The 19,241-nt window shown below is 41.2% G+C and overlaps 1 protein-coding gene across 2 annotated transcripts in view; it reads left to right on the top strand.

Annotated features, from left to right (window-relative positions):
* Nucleotides 1-6,512: 6,512 nt before the first annotated feature.
* Nucleotides 6,513-19,241, top strand: part of PJA2 (praja ring finger ubiquitin ligase 2) — a 67,019-nt gene continuing 54,290 nt past the window's right edge. The window contains exon 1 of one of the 2 annotated variants that reach the window (XM_055315276.1): nt 6,513-6,670. The gene's annotated coding sequence lies outside the window, so the exon portion shown is untranslated. The remainder of the gene's footprint in view (nt 6,671-19,241) is intronic. The other variant, XM_055315277.1, reaches the window with a different exon arrangement.

The raw sequence follows: 19,241 nt of genomic DNA, 5'->3' as shown, positions 1-19,241 counted from the left end.
GGAAAGATGGAGATCCATGCTATGCAATGTCAAAGCATTTGATTAAACAAACAGCTATCACTGTGATAATGTGGGATGTGGACAAAGTGCTCCAGGAAAAATGTTCTGAAAACAGAATGTTAGAGGTGTATATTGTTACTACTGATTGTTTAGCAAAGTATGAGATTAAAGAGATGAGCTCAGACAAGAAATGGTTGTGTGCAAATAGGAATAAAATAGAGAAATTCCAGAAATTTGGGGGCTGCAAATGATTGGAAAAATGAACTTCCACCAGACCCTGAACTATAGATAAGACTAAGAAAAATAAAATAAAATAATAAAAAATAAATAAAAATAAAAGACTAAGAAAGGTTTTGATCGACACAGGACAATTCAGACTAATATTTAGGGGGGGAAATCCAGTTTAAGAATATAGCTTTCCCATCTAAACCTGACAGTCATCACTGTTAAATTGAAAGAGAAGCATGGAGGCTAAGATGCAGAGATTAAACCAGACTTGAGAATCAAATCTGGCACAGAACTTTGGATAATGGCTCCTATATCATAAAACTGCTTGGAAGAAAAATATCAGAACTTTTGTTAAGATTTGGAAGGAGTTATATTGATAAAGAACTATTGAGTCTACATTAGAAATGCATTTCCCTGTTCAAACTTTAAAACAACCATTTGGTGGACTTCTGGTTGCAACCACAACGAGTTAACTTCCATCAGACTAACTTTCCCACTTAAAGCAATTATAAAAACTGGGGAAAAACACGTAAAACAAATGTTTGAAGGCATTGAAGAGTTAGCAAAGCAAGTAGAACTTGACAGCCTGTGATTCTTGAGAGAATTTAAACCCCAAGGTGAACTTCACGCTACTCTGGCTTTTCCCCTGAGCATATACATCAAATTGTGGTATCAAGGACCAGAGTCCAAGCAGAATTTGGTTCTCTTAGTGCATGGTGGAAACAAGAGGTCAGAGTACAAAGTCACCAAAATGGTGAAACTAGAATGGAAAGTCCCCAAGAGGAAGGAACTGCAAATAAGGAACCTCAAAATCTTCATATAAATTCCCTTAAAGTTATTGGCTGACTCTTAAATGATGCAGGCAAAGAGCAAGATTCCAGGAAACCAAGCAGAAAGAGTGACTGAAGATTATAAAGAACTAGGGAGAGGTTTCAGTCGTCATGCAGTCTGGGAGTCAAAGACAGGAATGTAAGTCCTGCCAAAAGACAGAGATCTTAGTAAATATCCCAGGTCTCCCGTTGAGAGCCCAAAAGGTAACACCCTAAGAGTCAGAACCACATCCAACGCATAAGGGCTACATCCTACTAGGAAGGACAAAACCGAAGTGGAGTAGTCTAACAGAGCTTAAGACCGAGCTTCCAGGTTCAAGGTGACCTGCTGGTACATCATGATCACTAATAACTGTGTCCATGCTAGGCTAATAAAAAAACTCAGATCCTTCACATTCTTTTCTTCCATGCTTCCTTTATTCTATCGGCTAGATGTTGGTACTCAAACTTTAAATGAAAGCCACATATTGAAGATGATTGAGCTCAGGTCCCTAAATGTGAAGCAGAGCTTCCCGCCTGTCCTACTGAATGGGCGTTTAATAATAATTTATTACATAGTCTTACATAGGTACTACTGAGTCCTAAGGATTTTAGTTGTTTCAGTGGCTAGAGTATCTTAAACAACCTAATATATACCTCATATAACCTCTCTATCACCTCATTTAAATGGATGGCATAGTTTTAATTATATCTGGTTTTTTAGTTGAAGAAAGTTAGGCTCAAGACAATGGAATGACCAATGTAAACTAAGGTCATTCTGCTCATAAATGACAAGGCTAAGATTACATTTTCTATTTCTTCTTGAGTCAGTTTTTGTGGTGTCTTTCTAGAAATTCGTCCATTTTTGCAGAGGTTTTCTAATCTGATAGCATGCACATGTTCTTAGTTTTCCCTTATAATTTTTAAAAAAATTTCTGTAAGTTTAGTAATAACGTCCCCTGGTTTTAGTAATTTGAGTATTCTCTCTTTTTCTTGTTCAGTCTAGCTAAAGGTTTGTCAATTTTGTTGATCTTTTTGAAGAACCAACTTTTGGTTTTGTTGAACACCAGACATTTAAAAACGCATAATGTGGAGACTCTGAAAATCAGATTCTTCTTCCTCCCGGGGGTGTTTTGTTTTTGCTGTTTGTTGCAGTTGCTTTTGGCTTGTTTGGTGACTTTTCTGAACTAGCTGCATAAAGTCTGTATTCTTTGTTGTGTGTGGCCATGAAAAGATTCTGCTTGGTTAGCTTAGTGCTCAGCCTGTGATTAGACAGATTTCCTTACATGTCTGGAACCAGTGTGTCCCCCAGAGTTTACTGAAGGTCTCTGTGTGTTGTGGCATGGGCATGGCTTCAACACCAGGCCAGGCATTGCCAGCTCTCCCTTAACCTTCATTTTTGGCTTCTACAGAGCCTCAAGGTCAGCATATGGTGAATGCTTCGGGCCTCCTTGGGTTTTTCCTGATCTTATGCACAATTTAGCACAGCCCTGGGCGTGTGTGTAGGTTTCTAATGTGTGTGGGTTTCTAGATTCCTATATGTTGGAGTTTTTCAAAATTCCTACAGACATTTTCCAACTTTTCACTCTTTTTGGTTAATCTGTTGTTTGTCCCAACTGTTTCCACTGCCTAAGGTGACTGGAAAGTTAATCGATTCCCTCTCATTCACGGTTTTTGACAAATGTATCTGGGGAAAAGGCTTTTTGCACTGGTTTGGCTCTGAATCAAATCAAATGAAGACAGCCTTGCAAGTGAGATCTTCCAGGGAACCACCAGTTCGGTGAAATTATTCTCTTAGAATTAGATTTTGAAGGCACTCCAATCTCACTAGGCTTCATTAGGTGGCTGCCCAGCTGCTGGTTTTCACCATGATCGTGGGCTGCTGCTTTTCAATGCAATAGCCAAGCTGTAACTGGGGGGACTGGGTTTAAAAAAGTCAAAACAGCACAAAGAGACTGTTGTTTTTACTGAGAGACTCAGCTGTTTTCTTGAATAAATGCTTCCTGGATTGCTGCAAGCCTTTGTTAATATCCAGAATTTGGAAAACCTTTATTCTGACAATTTTGCCAGCTTTCTTACTGCTTTAGTGGAGAAAAGAACTTTCAGAGGTCCTTATGCCTCCGTTTTGCTGATGTCACTTTAAGGCTATATAATTAAAACTCAGGCCCTCTCACTCTTTGACCAGTCAGTCCTCTCTATGATACCTGTGGTCATAAAACTTTACATGCATCTGAATCACCTGGAAGGCTCACTAGCCTATAGATTGCTGGGCTCCACATTTAGAGTTTCCAATTCAGGTCTGAGTATGGACCTGAGAATGTGCATTCTTAGAAAGTTCCCAGGGATCCCTGGGTGGCGCAGTGGTTTGGCGCCTGCCTTTGGCCCAGGGCACGATCCTGGAGACCTGGGATCGAATCCCACGTCGGGCTCCTGGCGCATGGAGCCTACTTCTCCCTCTGCCTGTGTCTCTGCCTCTCTCTCTCTTTGTGTGACTATCATAAATAAATAAAAATTAAAAAAAAATTTAAAAAAAAAAAAGAGAAAGTTCCCAAGTAATGCTGATGCTGTTGGTCTGGGGATCACTCTTTAAGAACCACTGTTTTACACCACTCCTTCAACGCGTTGCCTTAGGGGGTGCTTCTGACTCTGGAATCAGTAGTAATTATATGTATAAGCCAATAATATGTATTATTATCTCTACATTATACATAATAAAATAATACATAAGGTAATATGTATTTAGTACTTACAACATGGTAGGTATGATATGCTTTACCTTTATTAGATTTTTTAATGCATTCGATGACTCATGAGTAGACATTATTGCTTTCCCCATATTTAATTTGGAAATCAAGGCCAGAGAGGTAGATAGGTTGCCCAGAGGCACACAGACATAAATGCAGGAATTATTATAAGAATATGGCTTGATTCTAGAATACATGCTTTAAGCCTCCTCCATGGCAGTGTTTCCCAGAGTAACATAGACCCTAATGCCTTGGATGACTTCCATTGGAACATGCATGCAAGATTAAAAACAATGACTCATATAGTGAGAAAGTGATTCCTATTTTAGCTCTATTTTTCTATTCTTTAATTACATCATAATAAAAATGCCATTTGCATGCTTATCTTCAATACCAAGCTTCTTATGCTTGGTAACCTCCCTGTTTTAACAGGTTTAGAGTTTAGGCTCAGAGACATTCGTAGGCAAGTTTCTAGCTGTCATTTAAAAGATTGTTTCGTCCACTTTTCTTATGGTTACTTTCAACCTAGGTGGATGATGGAGGTTTTCCATCATAGTCCTTTTACAAAGTTTACCCTCTTAAAGAAATTGAAGAAAAAATACATTTATTTAAAGAAAATAATAAATAATACCGCGAATCGTATACACAGATATGGTATGAAAAAGATTGAAATTTGAGAAACCTTGCCCTAACCAACATATTAGTATATCCAAATGGATCAATATGCAACATCCCAAAGGGAGATTAAGGAAGTGTGTTTAAAATATAAATTGTGTTTCCAAGAGGGAGAGACTTGGATGGAAAAAGAGCCACAGCTTCTAGAGCAACATGTATAAAGCAGAGAAATACCAAGTGGGAAATGCTTTCTTGGATTAAAAAAAAAAAAAAAAAAAGTACTACAAGGGTGGGCTGAGAATTAGATTTGATTTCACAAAATGTCTATATAGCAAATCGTCGTAACTGAAGTTCCCATAGTAAACCTTGGATAATTTGTTTTAATCACCAAAGTCCCGGTTCTCCCGCAGATTTTGCAGTTGCCAGGGGCAGCTCAAGAAGTAAGCACTGGGTGTTATTCTGTATGTTGGCAAATTGAACACCAATAAAAAATAAATTTATTATTAAAAAATAAAAATAAAAATAAATAAATAAATAAAAAGTCTTCTCTATTAAAAAAAAAGTGGGGCTCTTCGTTCTTGTGGGGAGGGATGCGATCAATATACCCGAGCCCCGGGCGGGTACGTGGTGGGGCGGAGGGGCTGGGTTGGGGACTAAGGTGGGAGGAGAGCAGGACCGTAACCGGAGAAGCAGACACGTTCAGGAGAGGGGGGGAAAAAACAAAATTTAAAAAAAAAAAAAAAAAGGAGGTATGCGGGCCGAAGACACCATTTAGCATCACGGACATGATTCAGTCAACTGTTACCCGTGTTTAAATTAAGCAGAAGGCCCAGGGACTACAGCTGTTGTATTTATTGTCGGGGCAGGTGATGGGAGCTGGTCCTTCTGGGCTGCACAGCCCCTGAGCCTCCCGGTGCAAAGTGGGAGGGGGGTCAGGACCCGCTGGGGGCGGAGGGGGGCAGGCAGGAGGCCGAGTGCCCCGCCCCCACCCCGTCCCCACCTGGGCGGAGGCGCAGGGGGCTGCAGCGTCCCCGCGGGAAGGGGGAGGGGAGGGGCGGGGACGAGAGGGGAGGGGGATGGGGGAGGGAGCGGGAGGTCGAGTGCCCCGTCCCCGCCCCCCCCAACCTGGTGGGACGCGCAGCGGCCGGAGCGTCCCGCGGCGGGGGAGAGGGGAAAGGTGGGGGCAAAAAGAGGGGAGGGGCGGGGCAGAGAGGAGGGAGGGAGCGGGAGGCCGAGTGCCCGCCCCCCCACCTGGTCGGGAGGCGCGACGGCTGGAGCGACCCCGCGGGGAGGGGCAAGAAGGACGGGAGGGGAGAGGGGAGGGAGGGGAGGGAGGGGAGGGGAGAGGGAGGGAGGGGAAGAGGAGGGAGGGGAGGGACTGGGAGAGTTTGGGAGGCCGAGTGCCCCGCCCCCGCCCCCCCCACCTGGTGCGGATGCTGGGCGGCCGGAGCATCCCCGCAGGGGTGGGTGGGGGCGGGGCCCGCGGAGCGCGCGGGGGCGGGGGGGGCGGCCGTGCCCGCGCTCGCCTGTCGCCCCGCCCGGCTCCGAGCGGCAGCGCGCTGGCCTCCGGCCTGAGCCGGTCACCGGGCGGCCAGGCCTCCGCGGCTTAGCGCTGAGCGGGAGCGCGCGGCCGGGGGCGGCGTCGGGGTCCCTGCAGTCCCGACGCTCCCGCCCCATCGCGCAGGCTCCGCCCTGTCTCGCAGCCCGAACCACAAAAGGCCGCGCGCGGAGCCCGCCCCGCCCCGCCCCGCCCCGCGCGTCGCAATGCCGCAGGGGCCTCGGCCAGGCCGGGCGGGGGGAGGGGGCGGGGAGCGCAGCCGCAGCCTCCCGCCCGCCGGCCAATCGGCGGCGCCCTCCTGGCCCGGGGCGGTCTGCGGCGCCGGCTCGGGCCGAGTCCCTTCCCCTTTCTCTGCCACGTCCCAACCGGTGACGTGAGCCCACTCCTCGGGTCCCCATTGGGCGCGTGGACTTTTCCTGCAGAGGCCCTGGGCGTCGATTGGCCGGCGCCGCCCGGGGGCGGGGCTTGCGTGCCCGCCTCCTCCGCCTCCGCCGCGGCGCTGGGGGCGGGACGCGCCGCCGCCGCCGCCGCCGCCTCTGCTTCCGCCGCCGCCGCCGCCGCCGCCTCTGCTTCCGCCGCCGCCGCCGCCGCCGCCGCCGCCGCCGCCGGCGCCGCCGCTGCGCGTTCCGCGGGGGAGGAGTCGGAGGCGGAGAAGAAGGCGGTGGTGGCGCTGAGGCTCGGGCGCTGCCGTCGCTGCGGGGCCGCTGCACTGTTGGGTGAGCCGTATTTCCTTTTCTTTCCTCAAGCCGAGCTTGTCGTGGTGCGGGGAGCGCGGGGGTCGGGGCGAGGGCGGCGGCGGCGCGGCGGGGGCGCGGGGGGGCGGGGGAGGCGCGGGGCCTGCGTCCGCCGCCGGCCATGGTGGGTGGGGTTGGCGGCGCCACGGGCCCGGCCCCGGCCCCGCGCTGCCCGCCGCCGCCGCCGAGTGCTGCCCGGCGGCCCGCGGAGCCCCCGCCGCCCCCGCCCGGCCTGCCGTTGCGGCCGCTCCCCCCGGGCCGGCCTGCCTCCCGGGGCCCTCGGCCGCGCCGACCCCCGCGCGGCCCGTCCCCCCCGAGGTCCCCTCGTGCTCCCGCCGGTGCTCCCTCCGTGCCCCCAGCTCCCCCAGCTCCCCCCGTGCCTCCCCAGCTCCCCTCGTGCTCCCGCAGCTGCCCCCCAGCTCCCCCAGCTGCCCCCCAGCTCCCCCCGGGCTCCCTTGGTGCTCCCCTGGTGCTCCTCCGTGCTCTCCAGCTCCCTCCATCTCCCCTTGGTGCTCCCTTCAGTGCTCCCCTGGATGCTCCCCCTAGCTCCCCCCCAGTGCTTCCCCCAGCTCCCCCGTGCCTTCCCATGCTCCCCCAGCTCCCGTCGGTGCTCCCCCCGCCCCCCAGCTTCCCCTCCCCAGCTCCCCCCAGCTCCCCCTCCGGTGCCCCCATGCCCCCCCGTGCTCCCCGCAGCTCCTCCCGTGCCCCTCCCCGTGCCCCCCGGTGCCCCCGCCGCTCGCAGTGTCAGGCCGCGCTCCCCGCCGCCCGGAGGCCGGCCTCCCGCGGATGGCTGCTTGCTAAATCATTTTGCGCACCTTCGAAATGCTGAGTTTAAAGCCGACCCGAGGACCAAGTTGAAGAAAAAAGGGAGGACGTAAAATACTTTTTTTTTTTTTTTTTTTTTTGCAAAGAGGAAGAATAATCTGTTGAGACTTCCCTCGCCAGGCATTAAAATTCTTTTTTTTTTTTTTTGCTTCCCGTATGCACAGACCCTGCTTTGAGTCTGCTGCCTCTGTGAACTTTATGTTTATGTGGGTTTTTTTTTTTTTTAAGGCTTACTGTATTTGCTTTTTTTTTTTTTTATCATGATCTATTTGGTCACATTTCCTTAAAATGGCAGTCCCCTCTGCCGAGGACTCCAGATCATTCCAAGAGCATGTCAATAAATATGAAAATAACAGAAAGAAGCGTGTTAACGATTTGTGGGTTTTTTTTGTTTTTTGTTTTTTGTTTTTTTTTTTTTTTTTGTCTCATAGATTCCATCCCATTTTTATAGGAGATGACTCTAAGTCCTGAAAATTGGCCCCAGACACGCAAGCTCGATGTAAAATTTGACAATATAAGGAAAAGGACTATGGAGCAAGACTTGGACACTTGTCGTCCTCCTGTCCTACTCCAGTCTCTGAAGTTAGCCATTTCCTGGGCATTTTTAGAAACGCATTTTTAAACACATACATATAAAGTCGGGGTTCAGGGGCGAGGCGGGAGGAATACCAAACACATCGCTGCGTCCCTCCTTCCTCTCACCTGCCCACGTGTCTGGCCCACCTTGGTTTGTTCTATAGGGCTCTCTCTGATAACTTTGTAAAGGGTAAGCGGTATTTCATTGGTTTGGAGGAGCTAGGATTATTTGTCCTATTGAAAGACATTCGATTAGTTTCTTTTCACTGTCAAATACTGCTTTATTTGAAGCCAACTTTTTAATGCATTGATTAGTTTTTAGTTGCACAGTTTAAACCTTAAATTTTTTTTAAAAATTCCAACAGTTGGAAGAATGAACGTAAGGTAAATAGTGCAGCACCCACTTCCCCTTCTGGTCCTGCTTTTATTCTAAAAGTCACCTCTAGTTAGGGAAACGTCCCTTGTGTGTTATCACTTCTGGAGCATAGATTCCCTCCAAATGGAGTTCCTGCGTTAAATGGTATGCATGTTTTAAATTTTGATGACCATTTCTCCCTCTTTCCAGAATTATTCTTGACTGTTTCTTATGCATTTCTTCCCCAGATGAACTTTAGACGCAACTTATAAATTTTAAAAAATCCTTAGTTTTTCGTTTTCTTTTTTTGAATGTGACATTGAAATTTTAGATGGATTTGGGGCAAACTGACTTTTGTAATACTGAGCCTCTCCCCCAGAAATATGTGCATGTATGGTGTGTCTCCCTTTTATTCACATCTGGCTTTATATCCTTAGTTTGGGTTTCATAGTAGTTGTGTCCCCGCCCCCCATGCTATGGCATTCCTTCCTAGTAATCCTGGCTAGAGTGTGATGTGATTTGCTCTAGTGGATAGAAACTTGCAGGAACATTTTCTCTCTCTTTCTGGTTACAGGAAAACTTACGGATTTTTTTTTCTTGTTTATCATGAATCTAATCACTTTTGAGTTGGTGATTACCTAGAAGTGTTCACATCTCTCTGGCTTTCTTTTCATTTTTTTATAACCTGTATTTTCCTCATTGCTTTGGCTAGCATACACTTGCCGTATAATTTTTAAGAATAGCAGTGGTGGCTAAAAATGTGGTGTTGTTTCTGACTTTGAGGGACTGCTTCTGATATTTTAGCATCAATTAACGATGTTTGCTGAAACTTTCTGTTAAACGGGAAATGTTAAGTTAAAATATTTTCTTCTCTTTTTGGCTTTCCAAGATGATTTTGTTGTTGTCTTTAATTTCTGATGACGTTTTTAAAAACCGTAAGTGGGTGTTGAATTTTATTGATGGTTTTGACTTTTGAGTGGTTATGTAAGGGCATCACCAATTTCCCTGGTTAGTATTTTCCCAAGAGCGTTCCATTTTATTTTTTTGTTTTTTATTTTTTTTTTTAATTTTTATTTATTTATGATAGTCACAGAGAGAGAGAGAGAGAGAGGCAGAGACACAGGCAGAGGGAGAAGCAGGCTCCATGCACCGGGAGCCCGACGTGGGATTCGATCCCGGGTCTCCAGGATCGCGCCCTGGGCCAAAGGCAGGCGCTAAACCGCTACGCCACCAGGGATCCCAAGCGTTCCGTTTTAAAGAATCAACTTCATTGAAGACAATTTACATGTAATAAAATGTTTTAATTTAAAACGCACAGTTCAGTATGTTTTGACAAATATGTATATCCTTGTCACCACGACCACATTCAAGACTAGAATGTTTGCATTACCACGGTCAAGATAGAGGATATTTCTATCATTCCCAAAAGTTCCCTTCTGCCCTCTACAGTAAGAGACATTTGTACCCCTCAGCCCCGTGAAATCATTGTCCTCTCTTTCTCACTCTAAGTTGGTTTCATTTGTTCTCAAATTTCATATAAATGGAATTATATAATATGTACTGTTTTGCATTTAGTTTTTTTCTCTTGACTGATGTATCTGAGAATCATACATGCTTTTGTTTGTGTTTAACTGGTTCATAGCTTTTTATTGTTGAGTTGTAGTCCATGGTATTGATTAACCACAATTTGTTGACAATTTCACCTATTTATGGATATATTGATTGTTTCTAGTTTGGAGCTGTGTTTGATAAAGCTGCTAGCAATGAACATTCATTCATGAAGTTTTGTGTGAACACAGATTTTTGTTTCTCTTGGGTAAATACCTAGAAATGGATTTGTTGCATTGTATGGTAAGTGGATGTTTAAATATTAAAAACTTGCCATACTGTTTCCCATTTTACAGTTCCAGTTGCTCTACGCTCTCATCAACACTTGGGTATTTCAGTCTTTTTAATTTTAGCCCTCCCAGTGGGTAGGTAGTAGTATCACACTGTAATTTTATTTTGCATTTATCTGATGATTAATGATGCTGAAAATTTGGTCTTGGTCATTGTGTGTCTTCCTTTGTGAAATATCTGTTCAAATCTTTTGCCCATTTTTAAACATTGTCTCCTTGAGTTGAAAGAATTCTTTATGTATTTTTTCGTGTAAGTCCTTTGACCCACACAGACAAATACATACACAGTGCAGTCGGAAGCTTACCTTTTTATTTGCCTAACTTTTCAAAGTAGAGGAGCTTTTAATTTTGATTAAATTCAGGGAGACGTGGGTGGCTTAGTCTAAGTGTCTGACTCTTGGTTTCAGCTCAGGTCAAGATCTCAAGGTCATGAAATCCAGCTCTGTGATGGGTTCTGGGCTCAGCTAGAAGTCTGCTGGAGATTCTCTCTCTCCTTCTTCCTCTCCCCCTCCTGCTTGCGCTTGCTCTTTCTCTCTCTCTCAAATAAATCTTTAAAAAAAAAATCAGTTCATCAGTCTTCTTTTATGATTTGTGTTTGTGTTCTAAGTTTCCTCGATGCAAAGTTGTACAGATCTCTTGTGTTTTCTTCTACAGGTTTTATAGTTACAGTTTTTATGACAAGGTGTATCCTGCATTTTGAGTTAGTTTTTGTATCTGGTGTGAGAAGGGTTAAGTCTCCTTTTCTCAGTTCTAGTACTATTTGTTAGGAACACTTTCCTTATTGAATTAACTTAGTCAAAAACCAGTTGACCATATGAGTCTATTTCTTGACTAACCCTTGATCTGTGTTATGTCATTTTGTCAATACAACATTGTCATGATTACTTTGTTACTTTATAATAAGTCTTAAAGTCAGGTAGTGCAAGTACTCCCAACTTTATTCTTTTTTTTTTTTTTTTGAGTCTACTTTTTTTTGTTGTTTTGAAGTTTTTATTTGAATTCCAGTTAGCCTAAAGTTTAATAAATAGTTTTGGGTATGGTATAGTGATTCAACACTTATGTACAATACCTGATGCTAATCACAAGTGCGCTCCTTAATCACCATTACCTATTTAACCCTATATCCCCTTCCCACCTCTCTTCTGGTAACCATCAGTTTGTTGTCTATATTTAAGAATCTGTTTCTTGGTTTGCCCCTCTGTCTCCTTTTTGTCCCTTTGCTTCCTTCTTTTGTTTCTTAAATTCCACTTATGAGTGAAATCATATGATATTTGTCTTTCTCTGACTTAACTATTTTTCAAAATCATTCTGGGTATTCTAGTTTCTTTCCTTTTCCATGAAATTTTTTAGAAGTGACTTACTGGTTTCCAGCTTTCTTTATTAGGTATAATAGGGCCTTTATCGAGTTATTATAATATATTAAGTACTTTTTTTTTTAGTACTTTTTATATATTGAATATTACCATGTTAAGTATACCAGGCCTTTTATCAAGTTAAGGATGTTCCCATTCCTTTTCTTTGATTGTTGGGAATTTTTATCAAGTGAACATTGAATTTTATTGTATTTATTAAGATAATAAATATTGCTTATCTTTTTGATTTGTTAATAAGATGAATTGCATTGCTTTTTTTCAAATGTTGAATCAACCTTGCATTCATTTAGCATGATATTATCATTTTTATAAATTTGTGGATTCGATTTACTCATCATAGTTTATTGAATACTTTTTTGTATTTATGTTCACTTAGGATGCTTTTTTGTGTAATTTTTTTGTGTTGGAATCATGCTGGTATCATAGATTTTGAAGGTGTTTCTTCCTCTTACATTTTCTGAAAAATTTTGGATAAGAGTATTATTATTTTTTAAGATTTTATTTTTGAGACACACAGAGAGAAAGAGAGGCAGACACACAGGCAGAGGGAGAAGCAGGCTCCATGCAGGGAGCCTGATAGGGATTTGATCCTGGGTCTCCAGGATCGTGCCCTGGACTGAAGGCAGGCACTAAACTGCTGAGCCACCCAAGGGTCCCCCCAAGAGTAGTATTTCTTTAATAAATCTTTCTTGTTAGAGTTTGAAAGCTAACCCATCTGGGTCCAGGGTTTTGTTTTTTTGTTTTTTTTTTTTTGAAAGGTTTTAAAAGATAAATTAATAGTTGTAAGATGATTAGGATTATCCACTACTTCTTGAAAGGTTTTGGTTTTCGACTACATGAATCAATTGTACTCACTGTATGAGTGTTAGTGGTTTGTGTCTTTTTTTTTTTAAAGATTTTATTTTTTATTATTTTTAATTTTTATTTATTTATGATAGTCACACAGAGAGAGAGAGAGAGGCAGAGACACAGGCAGAGAGAAAAGCAGGCTCCATGCACCGGGAGCCCAACGTGGGATTTGATCCCAGGTCTCCAGGATCGCGCCTTGGGCCAAAGGCAGGCGCCAAACCGCTGCGCCACCCAGGGATCCCGGTTTGTGTCTTTCAAGGAATTTATCTGTTTCATCTATTCATCACCAGAGTTGTTTCTTTATTTTCCTTTTAATGTCTGTAGCTACTATAGGGATGTCTTTTCATTTATTCCTTATGTCGGCAGTGTTTCCTCTCTTTTGTCTTTATTAGTTTGTGTCCAGGTTTACCAATTTCATTAATTTTTCCAAAGATTTAGTTTTTTGTTTTATTGCATTTTTTAAAAAAACCTTTTTGGTTTCATTGATTTTTTGGTCTTTACTATTTCTATATGCCTTTGGTTTTAAATCCATTTTGTTAGGATTTCATAAGGTGTGAGCTTGGGTCCTTGATTTGAGACCTTTTCCTCCTAAACACTACTTTATATATTCCTACAACTTTTGTTATGTTGATATTTTCTGAATTCTTATGGGACTTTCACTTTGACCCATGGTTATTTAGAAGTATATTGTTTCCTTTCCAAATATTTTGTGATATTTGCCTATGTCATTTTGCAATTGATTACTATGTTTAATTTTTGGAGGCAGACAACATACTTTGTATAATTTCCTTTAAGTTCTTTGCAGTTTGTTTTATGACCCAGAATATGGTCCACCTTAGTAAATGTTCCATATGTCCTTCAAAATAATGTGTATTTTGCTGCTTTTGGGTGGATTATTCTGTAAGTTCCGTATTTCATGTTAAATGTTATATTTTACATTAAATATTCTATAATTGTCAAGTTGATTGATGGTGCTTATTAGGTTTTCTGTTTCCTTACTGAGGTTTTGTCTACTTGTTTTGTTGATTAATTCAAGAAGAATTGAAGTCTCCAAATATAATTGTGGATTTGTCTAGTTTTCGTTTTCTAACACTTTTTGCGTCATGAATTTTGAAACTCTGTTGTTAGGTACATATATATTTAGGATTGTTATGCCTTGTTGGTAAATTGACCCCTTTGTTGTTATATAGTATGCCAACTTATTTTTGACATATTCCTTCCTTTGCAGTCTACTTTATCTGATGTTTAATATCACCACACTATTTTTCTTTTGATTACTATTTGCATGATAAATCCTTTTACTTTACATCTGTACTTTTGTATTTAAAGTAGGTTTGGCGTAGACAGCCCACTTTTTTTTTTTTTAAATCCATCCCTACAGTCTGGCTTTTTAATTAGGTTGTTTGGACCATTTATGTTTAGTGTAATTACTGATGTGATTGGATTTAAATCTATCAACTTAGTAGTTTTTTATTTAACTTGTCTGCTGTATGTTCTGTTTATCTTTATTATTAGCTCAGTACTTACACTTACTTTGTCTCCTTAAAAAATTTATACTGGTTTTTCTGTGTTTTGTATCATACATCTTTAATTCCAGTCTATATTCAGGCAATATTACACAACTTTTTATATAGTGTCAGAGCTCCTCAACATTATATTGCCAGTTTCTTCTTAACTATCTTTTGCACAGCTATTGTCATCTATTTTATGCTGTAATTTCACATCACCTTGCTAACTATGTTTGCTTTAGGCCTGCATTGCCCATCATGTCACTAGCCAGTGTGACTATTTAATTTGAATTTAGAGTAGTTAATATTAAGTTTAAATTAATTTCCTTTGCATACAATCCATTTTTAAGTGCTTAGTAGCCACATGTAGCCTTTAGCTTTCAGATTGAACCGTGAGATGACTGTTTCCATCATCCCAGAAAGTTCAGTGAGTGCTCCTTCACTTAAAAAACTTCTGTTTTGAAGTAATTAAAAATAAGGAAAGCTATGTTTTACATATATCTTCACTTAAGTTTAAAGTTCCACATTTCTTTGTAGAATCAAATGTCTGTTTTATACTCTTTCTTCAGTTCAAGTTTACTGGTAACATGTGTCTTGGGTTGGCTATAATGTACCCTTTTTTTTTTGTTTTGGTTCTTTTTGGAGAGTACTTTGCTGAGTATGGAAGTTTTTGTTCGTGCTGTTTTTCTTTAAAGATGTCATGTGTATTGTCTTTCTGCTTGCACAGTTTTTGATGAGAAGTCAGTTGTAATTCTTCATTCCTCTGCATCAAAAAATTTTTCCTTTATTTTTTTTTAAGATTTTTTTATTCATTCATAAGAGAGACAGCGAGAGAGAAGCAGAGGGAGAAGCAGGCCCCATGCAGGGAGCCCGACATGGGACTTGATCCTGGGTCTCCAGGATCACGCCCCGGCTGAAGACGGTGCTAAACCACTGAGCCACCTGGGGTTCCCAATTGTTGAGTTTTTATAGCAGGTTGAAAATGATTTCTGTTGGGGTGTGCATGTTTTCTACTTACAGAATAGTGTATGTTTTCTGATCATTGTGGAATTAATTGCAACTTAGTAACAAAAATAACTAGAAAGGCTCCAAATGTTTGGAGGTTCAGCAGGATATTTCTAAATAGTGAATTAATCAAAAAGTCACAGTATAAATTAGAAAACATTTCAATCTGAAAAAAATGTTGCATCAGAACTTATGGGATGGAACTGAAGCAGTACTTTGAGAGAACTTTGTAGCTTTGTATGCATATATTAATAAAAAAAGATTAGAAGTTTAAGCTTGCAACTGAAGGGAATGACAAACCAAAATCAACTTAGAAAAAAGGAAATGGTACATATCGAAGTAGAAATTAAGGAACTACAAAGGATTTAGTTTGTTTTTTTTTTTAATTTTTTTTTAAATTTATTTATGATAGTCACAAAGAGAGAAAGAGAGAGAGGCAGAGACATAGGCAGAGGGAGAAGCAGGCTCCATGCACCGGGAGCCCGATGTGGGATTCGATCCCGGGTCTCCAGGATCGCGCCCTGGGCCAAAGGCAGGCGCCAAACCGCTGCGCCACCCAGGGATCCCAAGGATTTAGTTTGTTGAGAGGACTTTTCAAAAGTAGTAAGTCTGTAATGAGAAGGAGAAAATGAGAAGAGACAAAAGTTACCCATACCAGGAATTTAAAAGGAGGCATTATTACAGATCCTATATATATTAAACTGTTAATAAGGGGAAGTTATGAACAACTTTATATTAACGTTTGATAACTTTTTTTGACTTTATCAAAAACTTTTCCACAAAGACAACCCCAGGCTCTACTGAGAAAAAAAAAAATCTTTGACAACATTTTATGATTTTAACATACTCTTGATAGGAAAACCTGACAAGAGCCTGACAAAAGGGGTAAAATTATAGGCCAATATTTATCATGAACACAGATACTGAAATAATACGGTGGCATAGAATGTATACTATAGATTACAAATTTTTCCAAGAATGCAAGGTTGTTTTAATATTTTTAACATTAATCAGTGTAATTCATCTCTTTAACAGAATAACATAGAGAAAAAATAAGATCGTTTCTATAGATACAGAGAAATCCTTTGACAAAGTTTAGCATCCATTCATGATAAAAATCCTTATCAGCTTAGCACTGGAAGCAATAGAAGGAAATTCCTTAACTTCCTAAAGCGTATCAGAAAATGGGGGCACCTGTGTGGTTCAATTGGTTAAACATCCACCTTTGGCACAGGTCATGATCTCAGGGTCCTTGGATCAAGCCCTGAATTGGGTTCCCTTTTCAGTGTGAAGTCTGCTTCTTCTTCTGCCTTTGCCCCTCCCCTCCTTGCTTGTGTTCTTTCTCTCTCAAATCAATAAATTCTTTTTTTTTTAAGTATCAAAATGTCCAACTAACTCAGTGAAAAACCTTTTTTCATGTCCAATATCCTTCTATTCACTGTTATATTGTAATATGTGTTATACAAGGTCAGTATGCAAAAAAAGAAAAAAGAAAAAAAAAAGAATTGTAAGTTGTCTACTAGCAACCAGAAACGTGTAGAATAAAACTAGAGAAGTATATTTAGAAGAGCATCAAACTATGTAATCTAAGAATAAATATAATAATAATTGGGGAAAACTTCTATACTGAAAATTATAAAACTGCTCAAATATTTTATTTTTAAAAATTTATTTTAAAGGGAAAGAGTCTGGGAATGGAGCAACAGCAGGAGAGGGAGAGAGAGAATTTCAAGCAGATGGCTTGTGCTGAGCATGTAGTCTGACTTGGGGCTCAATCTCTCGAACCTGAGATCATGACTGGAGCTGAAATCAAGAGTTGGATGCTTAACTGACTAAGCCATCCAGGTGCTCCCAGAGACATTTTAAAATATTTAAATAAATAGAGAAATATTCCATCTTTTTGTAGTAGGAACCTCAACATTGTTACCATGTCCGTTTCCCTCAGGTTGAACTATAGGTTTAATACAGTCTGAAAATCCCAGAATTTTTTTTTTGGTGGGGTGGAGGGGGTCAAATTGGATTCTGGAATTTATATCAAAATACAAATGTCTTAGATGTTAATACTTATTATGTATTTAGAGTCATTAAGACAGTGTGTATTAGAACAAGGTAGATAAAAAGGCCAGTGGAAGAATATGAATATGTAGAAATAGACCTTCACCTAAACCATTCTTGGTTTATGGCCAAAGCTCCACTGAAATTAAGAAGACAATGCGTTTACTTTTAATAAATAATGTTGACAAACTGGATATCCACATAGTAATAAAATGAACCTGGATTTATACCTGGTACTGTCTTCAAAAGTTCATTTGAGTTTTTGATCATGGATCTAAATGTGAAAGCTAAAATTATAAAGCTTGTAGAAGAAAACCTAGGTGACTATCTTCATCACCTAGGCAAAAATTTCTTAAACATAAAATCAATAAATTAGACTGCATTAAATTAAGAATTTCTATTTATCAAGATAACATTAAGAAGGTAAAAGGCAGGGCAGCCCCGGTGGTGCAGCGGTTTAGTGCCGCCTGCAGCCCAGGGTGTGATCCTGGAGACCTGGGATCGAGTCCCACGTCGGGGACTTTAATCATTTGGAAGGGGTAAAAGAGAACCTTCTGAAATGATGGTAATGTTTTATATCTTGATCTAGGTGGTAGTTACTCAGATATATAACCTGTGTAAAAATTCATTGAACTATGATGTGTGCTCAAGAGTTTTGTACTTTTTTAGTTTTTCAACGAATGATTGGAGAGAAAAGGAAAGTACTTGAAAATATTTATCGTGAAAATTTCCAATCACATTTCTATGGAGTATAAGGAAACCATATTTATATATCTTGCATCAACATTTTGCTATGCTTGTTTTTTTGTCTCTCCAAACCTACTCCTGTGAGCTTTTTTTTTTTGGTAGGTAACACATCCAAGTGTCTAAATATCAGAGGTATATTAATTTTTTATTCTGAGCATGTTTTATGAATTTTTATCAAATGAAATTTGCTACATTTGGTATGCATAACATTGAATTTTCTATTTTCGGGATCCCTGGGTGGCGCAGCGGTTTGGCGCCTGCCTTTGGCCCAGGGCGCGATCCTGGAGACCCGGGATCAAATCCCACATCGGGCTCCCGGTGCATGGAGCCTGCTTCTCCCTCTGCCTATGTCTCTGCCTCTCTCTCTCTCTCTCTCTCTCTGTGACTATCATAAATAAATAAATTTTTTTTTTTTTTAAAAAAAAGAATTTTCTATTTTCCTTTTTCCCTACTCTTCGTTTTTTTCTTAGCTCATTGACATGGAAATAAATATATGGTGTTTCTTTATTTGGAACTGATTTGACTTGGCCTCCCAGAGGAGGGTGGAGTAGGGCCCTTCTTAGTTTTTCACATCTGAAACAGATCTTCCCATCTAAATAAGAGGTGAATTTGAGGAATATTTCTTCATCCTATTCTTTAATGGATTATTTTATTCTTCATCTCAATTTGTCTTTGGCTTTAATCTTTTTTTCCCCCTAGCTGATTATATTTCCAGTGAACCATAGAAGATTTTCATTGTTCTAGTGTGCTGGCTATATGTTCATTCAATTCTTTCTTCACAGATTTTTCTCTATGGGAGTCTTTTAGAAACAGAATTTTTTAACATTTGTTTATTTATTCTAAAGATTTTATTTATTTGAGAGCTTGCTCAGAGAATGAGAAAGCACAAGTGGGGGTAGGGGTGGGAGGGAGGGAGAGGGAGAAGCAGACTTCCTGCTGAGCAGGGATCCTGACATGGAGCTCCATCCCAGGACTCTGAGCCAGACGTGGGCGCTTAATTGACTGAGCCACCCAGGCGCCCCATTTTGTAACAATTTTTTAAACAATTTTTGGTGAGATAGAGGCTTTACCATAACCAATTAGAAGTAAAGTTTTTAAATTACTTAAATATAAGAATTTGGGATTATCTAAAGGTTTGTTCCTGATTACATATATTTTGTGTTTTTTAGTGAAAATTTCACTATATCAATAATGAGTTTATTCTTTTTCAGTAATTTACAGAAAAGTTGTCAAGAAAGATAGTATTTAAGTAAGCTTAGCTTTTTATCTTTGTGTTACTAGGAATAGCAAACCCATTTGACCTCAGAAATTTAACAGTTGTTCATTTACAGAATCTAGTAGTCACATCCTGGAAGTTTTCTT

This window comes from Nyctereutes procyonoides, unplaced genomic scaffold, assembly GCF_905146905.1.
Source record: "Nyctereutes procyonoides isolate TBG_1078 unplaced genomic scaffold, NYPRO_anot_genome, whole genome shotgun sequence".
Lineage (NCBI taxonomy): Eukaryota > Metazoa > Chordata > Mammalia > Carnivora > Canidae > Nyctereutes > Nyctereutes procyonoides.
The sequence above is the reverse complement of the archived record's forward strand: the minus strand, read 5'-3'. Positions and strand labels throughout refer to the sequence as shown.